At 42.7% G+C, this 14,153-nt stretch overlaps 1 protein-coding gene across 25 annotated transcripts in view; it reads left to right on the top strand.

Annotated features, from left to right (window-relative positions):
• The window catches only part of PAK3 (p21 (RAC1) activated kinase 3), a 291,786-nt gene that overhangs the window by 155,644 nt on the left and 121,989 nt on the right, over positions 1–14,153 (top strand). For 5 of the 25 annotated variants that reach the window (XM_067024194.1, XM_067024188.1, XM_067024193.1 and 2 more), the window contains exon 1: positions 12,894–13,027. The exons of 8 other annotated variants lie outside the window; for them this stretch is intronic. The gene's annotated coding sequence lies outside the window, so the exon portion shown is untranslated. Of the gene's footprint in view, positions 1–12,883; positions 13,028–13,107; positions 13,357–14,001; positions 14,068–14,153 lie in introns of those variants that run through there. 12 more of the 25 variants (XM_067024206.1, XM_067024199.1, XM_059050298.2 and 9 more) reach the window with 5 other exon arrangements.

Raw genomic sequence — 14,153 nt, 5'->3', positions numbered from 1 at the left:
AAACTTAAATGCCTGCCTGCCCTTTGGGAAAATTCCCCAATTCTACTTCCTGGCCCTGAGAGAGATGGCGAGAGGTTACCCACTAACCTAAGGAGGAAAGATAATCCTTAAGTAATGAAATCCTGAATGTAGTGCTTCCCAAACTTTACTGCACATTAGAATCAGAGGAGATTAGAGTGTAAGATTTTTAAAAACCCTAATGCCCAGATTCATGCCAAACAATTGAATCAGAATCTCTGGGCTGGTGTAGACACCAGCATTTTGTGAAGATCACCAGGTGATTCCAAGTGCAGCGAATTGGGACCCACTACCCTAAAGCTTTCCCACCTTACATGCATTTAATCTATATTTAATCTTCCCAATTACCCTAAGAAGGAGGTGCTATTAGATTCCCATTTCACAGATGAGAAAATTGAGGTTCAGAAAGGCTCAATAAGTTGCCAGGGTCTCAAAGCTGTTAAATAGTGAATCTGGAATTTGAATATCAGCAGATTAATTTCAGAGTCTGCATGTTGAACTTGTATGCAATACTGATTCTCTGGGCTTTTGTCCCTGGGTCCAGTACCATTCCAACGAATGTGATATATGACAATCCCATGTCCACTCAGTGAGAATTTATTAGGCACCTACTGCGTAAATCTCCGTTTTAGGTATAATGTGTGACTCTAGGTAGATTCAAGGAAATGTGGCTAACTCCTGATAATTCACAGGGCCTTCCAGATAGCCATAGGTTAGTTATCATGTTATTTATGTTAAAGTTTAATCAGCCAAAGGCTACCAGAGACAAGACTGTAGTTGGACAAAGTCAAATGTATTGACCTGATGCACTGAGGAAGTGCATTCCAGAGGAACCGTAGGGTGCCGCTCTTGAAAAGAGGGAGGAGGGAACATCTTTTGTAGTGTTTCCGTTCCCACTGAAGGATACTGAGGAGGGTCTAAGGAAGCAGGGATGACTTCTGGATTGGTTGCAGCTTTGGAGGTGGGATCAGGAGAAGGAAGGTTGAGTAGGAATTGGGTAATGTCATGAGGCAAGGGTGACTTAGTAATTGGTATACCCAGTAATACATGAGAATAGAAAAGCAGGTCTGGACCATTGCTGGCAAGAAAGTATCAATAGTAGTAGTCACTCAAAGAAGAAGAAGGTCATTATGGCATTTTACAACTGCTGTGTAACCTTGGGAGAAACAGTGTTTTCTGTTAACCTTGCAGCTGACTTTATTTGTCTGTCCTCCCAGCCTGATTAATAGCAGGGCTCTTTTTTCTTAGTCCAAGCTGATTTTCTCTCTTTCAGTCCCGAGCAAGTTTTGACTCTCAGATTTTGGCCTTTTTCAGAGGGGGATTGGACAGAGGGTGAAAAAAAAGTTGACACTCAGAACTACAATTAATGTTTTTGCTACTTTTCAGCTGAGTTGGTAGATTATCTAATGGGAGAGTGCATGTAAAACTAGTGAATATTGAAGCAGAATAACTGAGGCAGAAGAACGGATAAATGACCTGGAATATAAAATAGTGGAAATAACTACTGCAGAGCAGAATAAAGAAAAAAGAATGAAAAGAACTGAGGACAGTCTCAGAGACCACTGGGACAACATCAAATGCACCAACATTCGAATTATAGGGGTCCCAGAAGAAGAAGAGAAAAAGAAAGGGACTGAGAAAATATTTGAAGAGATTATAGTTGAAAACTTCCCTAATATGGGAAAGGAAATAGTTAATCAAGTCCAGGAAGCACAGAGAGTCCCATACAGGATAAAGCCAAGGAGAAACATGCCAAGACACATATTAATCAAGCTATCAAATATTAAATACAAAGAAAAAATATTAAAAGCAGCAAGGGAAAAACAACAAATAACACACAAGGCAATCCCCATAAAGTTAACAGCTGAACTTTCAGCAGAAACTCTGCAAGCCAGAAGGGAGTGGCAGGACATATTTAAAGTGATGAAGGAGAAAAACCTACAACCAAGATTACTCTAACTAGCAAGGATCTCATTCAGATTTGATAGAGAAATTAAAACCTTTACAGACAAGCAAAAACTAAGAGAGCTCAGCAACACCAAACCAGCTTTACAACAAATGCTAAAGGAACTTCTCTAGGCAGGAAACACAAGAGAGGGAAAAGACCTACAATAACAAACCGAAAACAATTAAGAAAATGGGAATAGGGACATACATATCGATAATTACCTTAAATGTAAATGGATTAAATGCTCCCACCAAAAGACATAGACTGGCTGAATGGATACAAAAACAAGACCCATATGTGTGCTGTCTACAAGACACCCACTTCAGACCTAAGGACACATACAGACAGAAAGTGAGGGAATGGAAAAAGATATTCCATGCAAATGGAAATCAAAAGAAAGCTGGAGTAGCAATTCTCATATCAGACAAAATAGACTTTAAAATAAAGACTATTACAAGACACAAAGAAGGGCACTACATAATGATAAAGGGATCGATCCAAGAAGAAGATATAACAATTGTAAATACTTATGCACACAATATAGGACCATCTCAATACATCAGGCAAATACTAACAGCCGTAAAAGGGGAAATCGACAGTAACACATTCATAGTAGGGGACTTTAACACCCCACTTTCTCCAATGGACAAATCATCCAAAATGAAAATAAATAAGGAAACACAAGCTTTAAATGATACATTAAACAAGATGGACCTAATTGATATTTATAGGACATTCCATCCAAAAACAACAGAATACACATTTTTCTCAAGTGCTCATGGAACATTCTCCAGGACAGATCATATCTTGGGTCACAAATCAAGCCTTGGTAAATTTAAGAAAGATGAAATTGTCTCAAGTATCTTTTCCAACCACAATGCTATGAAACTAGATATGAATTACAGGAAAAGATCTGTAAAAAATACAAACAAATGGAGGCTAAACAATACACTACTTAATAACGAAGTGATCACTGAAGAAATCAAAGAGGAAATCAAAAAATACCTAGAAACAAATGACAATGGACTAACAACGACCCAAAACATATGGGATGCAGCAAAAGCAGTTCGAAGAGGGAAGTTTATAGCAATACAATCATACCTTAAGAAACAGGAAACATCTCAAATGAACAACCTAACCTTGCACCTAAAGCAATTAGAGAAAGAAGAACAAAAAAACCCCAAACTTATCAGAAGGAAAGAAATCATAAAGATCAGATAAGAAATAAATGAAAAAGAAATGAAGGAAACGATAGCAAAAATCAATGAAACTAAAAGCTGGTTCTTTGAGAAGATAAACAAAATTGATAAACCATTAGCCAGACTCACCAAGAAAAAAAGGGAGAAGACTCAAATCAATAGAATTAGAAATGAAAAAGGGGAAGTAACAACTGACACTGCAGAAATTCAAAAGAACAAGAGAGATTACTATAAGCAACTCTATGCCAATAAAATGGACAACCTGGAAGAAATGGACAAATTCTTAGAAATGCACAACCTGCCAAGACTTAACCAGGAAAAAATAGAAAATATGAACAGACCAATCACAAGCTCTGAAATTGAGACTGTGATTAAAAATCCTCCAACAAACAAAAGCCCAGGACCAGACGGCTTCACAGGTGAATTCTATCAAGCATTACAGAAGAGCTAACACCTGTCCTTCTCAAACTCTTCCAAAATATAGCAGAGGGAGGAACATTCCCAAAATCATTCTACGAGGCCACCATCACTCTGACACCAAAACCAGACAAAGATGTCAAAAAGAAAGAAAACTACAGGCCAATATCACTGATGAACATAGATGCAAAAATCCTCAAAAAAAACTACTAGCAAACAGAATCCAACAGCACATTGAAAGGATCATACACCATGATCAAGTGGGGTTTATTCCAGGAATGCAAGGATTCTTCAATATACGCAAATCAATCAACGTGATACACCATATCAACAAACTGAAGGAGAAAAACCATATGATCATCTCAATAGATGCAGAAAAAGCTTTTGACAAAATTCATCACCCATTTATGATAAAAACCCTGCAGAAAGTAGGCATAGAGGGAACTTTCCTCAACATAATAAAGGCCATATATGACAAACCCACAGCAAACATCGTCCTCAATGGTGAAAAACTGAAACCATTTCCACTAAGATCAGGAAAAACACAAGGTTGCCCACTCTCACCACTCTTATTCAAAATAGTTTTTGAAGTTCTAGCCACAGCAGAGAAGAAAAAGAAATAAAAGGAATCCAAATCGGAAAGGAAAAAGTAAAGCTGTCACTGTTTGCAGATGACATGATATTATACATAGAGAATCCTAAAGACGCTACCAGAAGACTACTAGAGCTAATCAATGAATTTGGTAAAGTAGCAGGATACAAAATTAATGCACAGAAATCGATGGCATTCTTATACACTAATGATGAAAAATCTGAGAGGGAAATTAAGAAAACACTCCCATTTACCACTGCAACAAAAAGAATAAAATATCTAGGAATAAACCTACCTAAGGAGACAAAAGACCTGTAGGCAGAAAATTATAAGACACTGATGAAACAAATTAAAGATGATACCAACAGATGGAGAGATATACCATGTTCTTGGATTGGAAGAATCAACATTGTGAAAATGACTCTACTACTCAAAGCAATCTACAGATTCATTGCAATCCCTATCAAACTACCACTGGCATTTTTTTACAGAACTAGAACAAAAAATCTCACAATTTGTATGGAAACACAAAAGACCCCGAATAGCCAAAGCAGTCTTGAGAATGAAATATGGAGCTGGAGGAATCAGGCTCCCTGACTTCAGACTATACTACAAGGCCACAGTAATCAAGACAGTATGGTACTGGCACAAAAACAGAAATATGGATCAATGGAACAGGATAGAAAGCCCAGAGATAAACCCACACACATATCATCACCTTATCTTTGATAAAGGAGGCAAGAATATACAGTGCAGAAAAGACAGCCTCTTCAATAAGTGGTGCTGGGAAAACTGGATAGCTACATGTAAAAGAATGAAATTAGAACACTCCCTAACCCCATACACAAAAGTGAACTCAAAATGGATTAAAGACCTAAATGTAAGGCCAGGCACTATCAAACTCTTAGATGAAAACATAGGCAGAACACTCTATGACATAAATCACAGCAAGATCATTTTTGACCCACCTCCTAGAGAATTGGAAATAAAAACAAAAATAAACAAATGCGACCTAATGAAACTTAAAAGCTTTTGCACAGCAAAAGATACCATAAACAAGACCAGAAGAGAACCCTCAGAATGGGAGAAAATATTTGCAAATGAAGCAAGTGACAAAGGATTAATCTCCAAAATTTACAAGGAACTCATGCAGCTCAATAACAAAAAAACAAACAACCCAATCCAAAAATGGGCAGAGGACCTAAATAGACATTTCTCCAAAGAAGATATACAGATTGCCAACAAACACATGAAAAAATGCTCAACATCATTAATCATTAGAGAAATGCAAATCAAAACTACAATGAGATATCATCTCACACCGGTCAGAATGGCCATCATCAAAAAATCTAGAAACCATAAATGCTGGAGAGGTTGTGGAGAAAAGGGAACACTCTTGCACTGCTGTTGGGAATGTACATTGATACAGCCACTATGGAGAACAGTATGGAGGTTCCTTAAAAATCTACAAATAGAGCTAACATACAACGCAGCAATTCCACTACTGGGCATATACCCTGAGAAAACCATAATTCAAAAAGTGTCATGTACCAAAATGTTGATTGCAGCTCTATTTACAGTAGCCAGGACATGGATGCAACCTAAGTGTCCATCGACAGATGAATGGATAAAGATGTGGCACGTATATACAAGGGAGTATTACTCAGCCATAAAAAGAAACGAAACTGAGTTATTTGTAGTGAGGTGGATGGACCTGGAGTCTGTCATACAGAGTGAAGTAAGTCAGAAGGAGAAAAACAAATACTGTATGCTAACACATATATATGGACTCTAAGAAAAAAAAAATGTCATGAAGAGCCTAGGGGTAAGACGGGAATAAAACAGACCTACTAGAGAATGGACTTGAGGATATGGGGAGTGGGAACGGTAAGCTGTGACAAAGTGAGAGAGTGGCATGGACATATATACACTACCAAATGTAAAATAGACAGCTAGTGGGAAGCAGCCGCATAGCACAGGGAGATCAGCTCGGTGCTTTGTGACCACCTAGAGTGGTGGGATAGGGAGGCTGGGAGGGAGGGAGATGCAAGAGGGTAGAGATATGGGAACATATGTATATGTATAACTGATTCACTGTTATAAAGCAGAAACTAACACACCATTGTAAAGCAATTATACTCCAATAAAGATGTTAAAAAAACCAAAAACTTGTGAATATTGAAAAAGGCTTTTATTTCAGTTAGTAGTACTATATCAATGTCAATTTCCAGGGTTTTGACAATGTAGTATGCCCGTGTAAAATAAAATAATACAATGTATCAAAATATTGGGGAAAACTCATTGAAGGATACCTGGGAACTTTCTGTACTATTTCTGCAACTTCTTGTGAGCCTTAAACTATTTCAAAATTTAAAACCGTTATAGACGTGTGTAGCAGAACTGGTTTGTGTTGATCACATTAATAAGACTTTTTTAAAAAGTAGTGTGACTTTATCTATTCTCTTCCCCCCAAATAATCCAGAATTGGTTATATCAACATTCTCTTATATGTCGCTGAATTTGAATATGGTACCCAAGAATGATGTCAGTCAACATCCATGTCTACCAGTTACAGATCCCTGTGGGATTATAAATATCAGAACCATTTGTGCATCAACAGAGATGCCATTTGAGTAGGGTCTGGAAATACGTGTTAAATATCACCAGGTAGGGAAAGGAGAGAGAAAGCTATGCTAGGCAAAGGGAAGAGCAGGAGTAAAGGCACACAAGTATGAAATTCAAGGCATATCAGGGAAACAGATATTTGTTTGATGGAGCTGATGCTTGGGGTATAAAGGAGGACTGGTTGGAGAAGAACCTGGAAAGATGGGTTGGAGCTGGAATGTAACAGTCTGGATGTGATTGTCTTGTCTCTGAAATCAAGGTCTTTGGATTTTCCTTGTAGTATTGTACTTACTACACCTGTCTTGTATCATAGTTACTTGGGTCTGTATTTTTTCTCCCCAGCTAGATCCCAAGTTCCTTGAGGAGATTGTCCAGGCTTGGTTCATCTGTGTAGCATCTGTAGCACCTAGCTGTGTGCTTTGTCCTTAGTAGGTGCTAATAAAATTGTCCTAGGAATGTATAACGTGTCACAAAGGTGCAGTTGATATTCCCTCTCAAGAACATTCAGAGCCCCAAGATAATGTAGAGTGAGGTGTTGACCTCCAGGGAAATGAAAGCATCGGGAAGAAAAGCACACAACCCATCCTCTTCAAGCTCCCTTTGTATCTGGCTTTGGTGACTGGGTATGGCCATGCCCTGCCATCTTTGACATATGCCCTCTATTGGCCCTCGACCATGCCATGATGGTGTCTTTTGAAGAGATGTAATGTGCCTTGCCCTAATCTATTTAGCATTCCACTCTCACTTCCCTCTGTTCAGATTTGCTGGACGCTTGCAGAGATGCCTCACCCCTTCACCACCTGTTCCTCGGGTCTCTGAATTATAGTGAATACAGTGGGGTTTAGATGGGAACCTGCAGATGCTAGGTGAAGAGCTCCTCAAGAAGGCGACTTTCTCCAGGATTTGGCTGACATACCTTACCTGAGGGGATCTCCACCACGCCTGCTGGTGATTTTTTTCCCTTTGCCTCCTAAGGGAAATGTTCTATTGCTCACCACTTCAGATGGTTGGATGTGGGGATGGGGGCACTTCTGTTCCTGTCAACCTCATTATGTGGTTATCAGGAGCAGACACTGCCCAGGTTGTCACGACAACCAGCAATGATTCAAAGCTTCCCTGAAAGGTCTGTATCTCTGGCAAATAATCAGCCTTTAGCTCTCAGCAGATGCTGAACTGAGCAGCCAATCACAGGTGAGCTGAGAAAGCATGACATCATAGTCCAGCCGGTCCAAAAAAAAAATATATATAAGATTTGTTTTTCTATTTCTCTCCTTGATTCTTTGTCCCCTAGATTTTGTCCTCTACTTTCTCATTCTCTCTCTTTTCCCCTAGTAAAATGGAGAGAGCAATGAAACCAACTTTCCAAATTCACTCTGCAGTTTGACTTACGTTCGGGCAGTGCCTGGATCGGAGTGTGTGGGGAAGGAATGTATAATGTGATCCACTTAGGAGCAAAACAAGGCATCAGCTCAATTAAATAATGTGGTTTGATATGTAGGACCATGGAAGTGGGGCTAATTAAAACCAAGTCAGAGGAGAGGAACTTCCTAATTCTCATATTAATTCATCCAGAGCCAACTGCATGTAATTGTCTTCTGCTTTTCCTTCGCTAACTCCCTGGTGGAGGGGAGGAGGGCAGAGGCTGTGGGCTTCTGAAAGCTGGTAGATTCTACAGGGCAGGTCTCTAATGGGTGCTAATTATAGTGAGGGAAGGTGAGGAGTGGCCCCCCCTACCACCCAGTCCCGAGGTTCCACCATACAGGGAGTATATGTAAATGGGGATTCGTCCAGTCTATTAAGGAGGTGTGTAGCCCTGAAATCTGTTAAAACCATTCGTATTCCATTTGCCATTTGCATCCATACAAGTGTCCAGGGAGACAGGCAGGACAGGTTTCTCAAAGGAGTAATTTAAAGCTGAGGGAAATTCGAATTTTGCCCAAGGTTTCCTAGCCAGAGGCTAGACTACAGTCTGGGTCTCCTGATTCCCTGGCCAGAACTCTGAAGACCCACGAGGATGGTGTTTTCCTAGCCACGGGCTTCCCTCTTTCCCTAGCCTCTGGTTTTAAGGGATGTGGGATGAGACTTTTGCCCTGCAGGATACCCACCACGTTGCCTCCTTCAGGACAGCTGGAGCCCCTAATTATTGGAGTAGAAGGTGGGAGGGATGGGAAGGAGCCCAGGAGGGCCTGACTACAGTGATGACAATAGGTTAGAGTGAGCAGGCCCGGATGAAAGAGGAGTGGGTACCGCACGCCCAGCCAATGCCTTGTGCGCTAGCTGCCAAGGCGGGTTCTTTTGTATTCAGAGCAGGAGGGAGGATTTTTTTTTTAAGTTCAGCTGTTGCAGCAAAAGCTGTGAAGACTGAGCCACAGAGACCCAGAGTCGAGTACGGGGAATAATTTCTGGCTTTGGGACTTGAGGCAGGGGTGGAGAGGGAGCCAGAATATCCAGGCTGCTTTTGCCTGGTGGGTTCCCATTAGCAGGGATTTGGCTGGAACAGTTTGAAGATATTCGTTTTAGTTTACATCTGTTGCTACAAGCCCCATCTCACTTCTCATGTGACTGAAAGGGCTGTCTGGGTTGGTGGGAGCCAAAGGAGAAATACAACTGAAGTTGCCACGTAGGGTGATAGAACAGAACTGACAGTGGAGACCTGATTTCTAGGACCATCTCTCTGAGGCATTGAACAGGCTACTTTCAACCCCAGACCTCCATTCACTCATCTATGAAATGCAGGTCATAACAATTGCCACAGTACACTGTCGTGGTTATTGTGAGGATCAAACGGGGAGAAACAAAAGTGGTGTGTAATCTAAGGAGCAGGATACACGTGCCAAGAGGTTATTATGGTAGTGTTGTTGTATCCTTAAATCAATGAGCTTGGGAAAGGGAGTTGATGAACACAGATGGAATCTTTAAGACATTTCAGTTTCCCTGCAAGGTCCCATGTAGTTATCCTATATTCCTGGAGAACAAAGCCCAGCAGCAGTAAAAACTGCTGTATGGTATCAAGAGTGAAATAGATTATCACCCTTTCACAGGAAGACTGAAGTCTTTGTGTTGATACCCACTCCTAAGTCCAGTCCTCTTTCTATGACACCACTATGCTTTTAACTTATCAAGCACCTAATAGGATTTTGGCCCCGTGCTAGTTTCTATAATCACCAGGGAGAGAAGAAATACACGCATGCAATGTTTAAATAACCATGTGCAGTGATTGCATAAATAGCTCTGAGTTATAGCTGAGGTATATGGGAGGATTAGAGTGAAATCAAATACCTTTTAATTACAATTTAAATCAATAGTCTAGCAGACTCAAGTTAGATCATTAGCCAGGAAAATCCAGTTATATCTTTCTATTTCTTTTTTTTTTGTAAAGTGTTCTTATTGTTTAAAATAACCCAAAGAAGTGCATTTTACAAATCAGAGATGTAGCACTAAATAAATGACACTCATTTATATCAGTGATTTTTAGATTACGTTTACCACGATGTAAAAATAAAAATCAATGTGATGGGTTGCTCTTTTGTTAACCCTGAAGTTAATTTAAAAGATATCTGTAAAATCATTGAAAGCAGAACCATCCTGATTTAAACCTATTAATCAAGGATTTGAGGAGGAGGGTGATGGGAGTTTTTGCATTAGAAGACAGTAACCACACCAAAAAAAAAGCCTTTTTAAAATGCCTGATTAAAAAAAAATCAAGCTGGTATACTGATTTTTTTAAAGCAAATATGCACTTTAACAAAATCAGTAATACCACACATCATATTAGAAAGAGCATGGGTTTTGTACTCAGATCTAGACACAAATCCCAGCTCTGCAAAATTCATGTAATACTCATGTATACATAAATATATATATATATATATATATTTTAAATAAATTTTATTTATTTATTTATGGCTGTGTTGGGTCTTCGTCTCTGTGCGAGGGCTTTCTCTAGTTGTGGCAAGCGGGGGCCGCTCTTCATCGCTGTGCGCGGGCCTCTCACTATCGTGGCCTCTCTTGCTGCAGGGCACGGGCTCCAGACGCGCATGCTCAGTAATTGTGGCTCACGGGCCCAGTTGCTCCGCGGCATGTGGGATCTTCCCAGACCAGGGCTCGAACCCATGTCCCCTGCATTGGCAGGCGGATTCTCAACCACTGCGACACCAGGGAAGCCCAATATATTTTTTAATTAAGGAAAATTAAAAGTAAAATGCAAGTGATTCTTTAAAAAGTCTTAAAAGTATGTGGTTTACTTAGTCTTTGCCTCCCTCTTTTCTGCTTTGTCATAGACTTGAAGGGTCATTATTATTCATTTCCCAATTCCCAGTATCATCAGAATTTAACATGAATTAGTCCAAAGAGGAATCCCAATCTCCAACTTCCCCAGATGTTGTCTCTGATGAATCTAGAGGCCTGTTGTGTGACTTTTCCTAAGAGGACCCTGGCAGATGTATTAGTTCACTCTTGGTCTTGAAACTTATTTTGTTGACATTACAGTGAAATGATTGCTGGATGCTATGCAGTGTTGAGAAAATTGGATAGAAGTGCACTGGGGAGGGTCATGACCCATCTTGACCATTTAACTATGTGGGGACACATTTATCTTTATAAAAAGAAGTTCGAAAGTGAAGAGGAAAAATCACCAATAATTCTACTTCTTTAACCCAACTATTATAATTTTATGTTCATCTCTGATTTTTTTGTGTGTAGGCATATTTTACATCATTATAATTCGAATGTACTTATTATTTTGCATTTTTGGTCATTTTTGATGACAGCTTACTGTCTCCTTGCTGGGGTTTACGCTAATTTACATAATCTAGCCAAATCCTAGGGCAGAGGGATTTTGGAGTAGCAAGAGACGACATTTGAGGTTAGATTTTAGAAGGCTTTCAACATGGGCAAAAATTTGAACTTTTTCTTAAAGACAAGAGATGCCATGGGAGGTTTTAGGGAAAGGATGGACAGAAACAGCTACATCTTAACAATTGTTAATATAACTATATATGTGTGTGTGTGTATACACACATATATATTGTATTTGAAGTAGATTAATCATTCTCTTTTTTTATAATGCTGTTTTTACTTATTTTTTTTTTTGGCTGCTTTGGGTCTTCATTGCTGCACATGGGCTTTCTCTGGTTGCAGCGAGCAGAGGGTACTCTTTGTTGTGGCGTGCGGGCTTCTCATTTGCAGTGGCTTCTCTTGTTGCAGAGCACCGGCTCTAGTTACGCGGGCTTCTGTAGTTGTGGCACGTGGGCTCAGTAGTTGTGGCGTATGGGCTCCAGAGCACAGGCTCAGTAGTTGTGGCGCACGGGCTTAGTTGCTCTGCAGCACGTGGGATCTTCCCGGACCAGGGCTCGAACCAGTGTCACCTGCATTGGCAGGCGGATTCTTAATCACTGCGCCACCAAGGAAGCCCCTATAATGCTGTTTTTAAAATGTGTGTTTCATGTGCAGAAAGGTAGTTTTCCTATCTAGATTGTCATCTCTTTGAACCCCATTGCCATACCTACCTCTCAGTTTACTGTGGATTCTGGAGACTCCATCGGTGTAAACTGCTTGCCTGACAGGTGGTGTCCCAAATCCAAACCATTTGCCCCCAGTAAAAAGTGCTTGTGTAGCTGGACAGATTTCCTCCCCTGAAAATGTATCTGAAATCCCAGTCTTCCTGCGGGGCAGTTGAGGAAGATATACTCAATAACCGCCGTCCCCTCCCAGTGTCAGGTGTGCCTCTTTCTCGAGGGCCACACCTCTGTCTAGACAACCCTGGCAGTGTATAAGTTTCCATCTCCTTTTCCTTTCCCTCTCCCTGTTCCCTCCCCTTCATTTTTTTTTCCTTCCCGGCGCTTCCTGCCTGGAAACAAAAGATTGGTCCCCAGTAGCCCACTCAGGGTGATTTTAGTTTTCTGCTCCAGCTCTGATTGGCCTCCGCGCGGTGCAGAGCCCGGGTGACGTCATAGCAAAGCAGGGCGAGGGAGCTGTTGCCGAGCAGGGCTCGACCGCGGGCGTGCAGCTGTGGGCGGCGGACCGTCTGGGGTCTCGCGCGGGGGGCTGCAGCTTTCCCCGGCCCGGAGCGAGTGTGCGGGGCCGGGAGGAGAGCCGGGGGGGTGGGGAGCGGGCCGAGCCCGGGGCTGCGGCTGCGGCCGCGGGGCTTCGGCGCCCCAGCCCCGCCAGCCAGCCCGAGCGCTCGGAGGGAGAGGCAAGGTCTGGACGGGGTGGCTGGACCAGTGGCAGGTAAATCCCGCGATGGGTGGCACCCGGCTCGCTCTGGGGAAGGGGGTGGCGGCTGGGCTCTGCTTTTAGCCGGCCGGGCAGATTTTCTGCTTGCCCGGACCCCCCTCCCGCTGTCGCGGCGCCCCGGCCTCGAGTCCCCTACGTGGCTCCCCCAGAGCCCTGACACCCGGCGCACCGTGTACACGATCCTGGCTCGCGAACCCGGACAAGTGGGTGTGTCGGGGCCATTCCCGGAGGACCAGGGCCCCTTCGCTGGGTCAAGTCCTAGACTCGCTTACTGGGGCCTGGGCCGCTTGAGGCTAAATCCGCCCCCGGAGCTACGTCAGGCTGTAAGTCTTATACCATCTTCCCGCCTCCCTCCCCCAGCCACTGTGGCAGCGACGGCAGCCCCCTACCCCCCAAAGGCGAGGGGGTGTGGCCGCGGCCCTGGCAAGTCCGGGGGAGGGGGAACAGCCCAACCGGAGCAAACAGAAAAAGTGACGATTTTCTTACATGGGCGCCTTTCCCCCCTTTCTTTTATTTTTCTATATTTCCCCTCCCCCTTTTTGGCGGGGGGCGGGCAATCAGAGGAGGACTCTTTTCTTCTCCTGTGAGGACTAGAATGATGCAATAATGTCCCTAGAAAGCCCGGGGTCCCTCAGTTGGCCTTTGTCTTTGTCTGGGGAGCAGGGTCATCAGGTCCACTGCCCCCCTTCCCTGTCCCCCTCAGCTTGCAGGGGGCCTTGCTCTCAGTTTGCGAACTGGCTCTGGCAAGGTTCCTGCCACACTTTCGGAGGGATTGGACCTTTTCGATTCTTGCTCTGTCAGGATTCCTGCCACACTTTCGGAGGGATTGGACCTTTTTGATTTCTTGCTCTGGCAGGTTCTTCTTCCCTCGGTGGTGGTGGAGGGGTGGAGTGTGGGAGCGGTGGGAGGGCGGTGCCTGCAGGGAGGGAGCCAGAGGCTCCACTTGTTCTTTTGGTCCCACCTTCCAGAATCCAGTGCCAGACTCTGGACTTGAGGGTTCTGGGCTGTGGTCTGTAGAAGCGAAGCAAAGAAGGGTGAGTGGCTTGGCTTTGGGAAGCATGAAGGGGGCGGTTGCAGTGCTATTTTTAAAAAATGGTTTTCAGCAGGGAAGCCTTTAGCC

The sequence above is a fragment of the Kogia breviceps genome, chromosome X (assembly GCF_026419965.1).
Source record: "Kogia breviceps isolate mKogBre1 chromosome X, mKogBre1 haplotype 1, whole genome shotgun sequence".
Classification (NCBI taxonomy): Eukaryota; Metazoa; Chordata; class Mammalia; order Artiodactyla; family Physeteridae; genus Kogia; species Kogia breviceps.
This window is presented reverse-complemented; position numbering and strand designations above follow the sequence as displayed.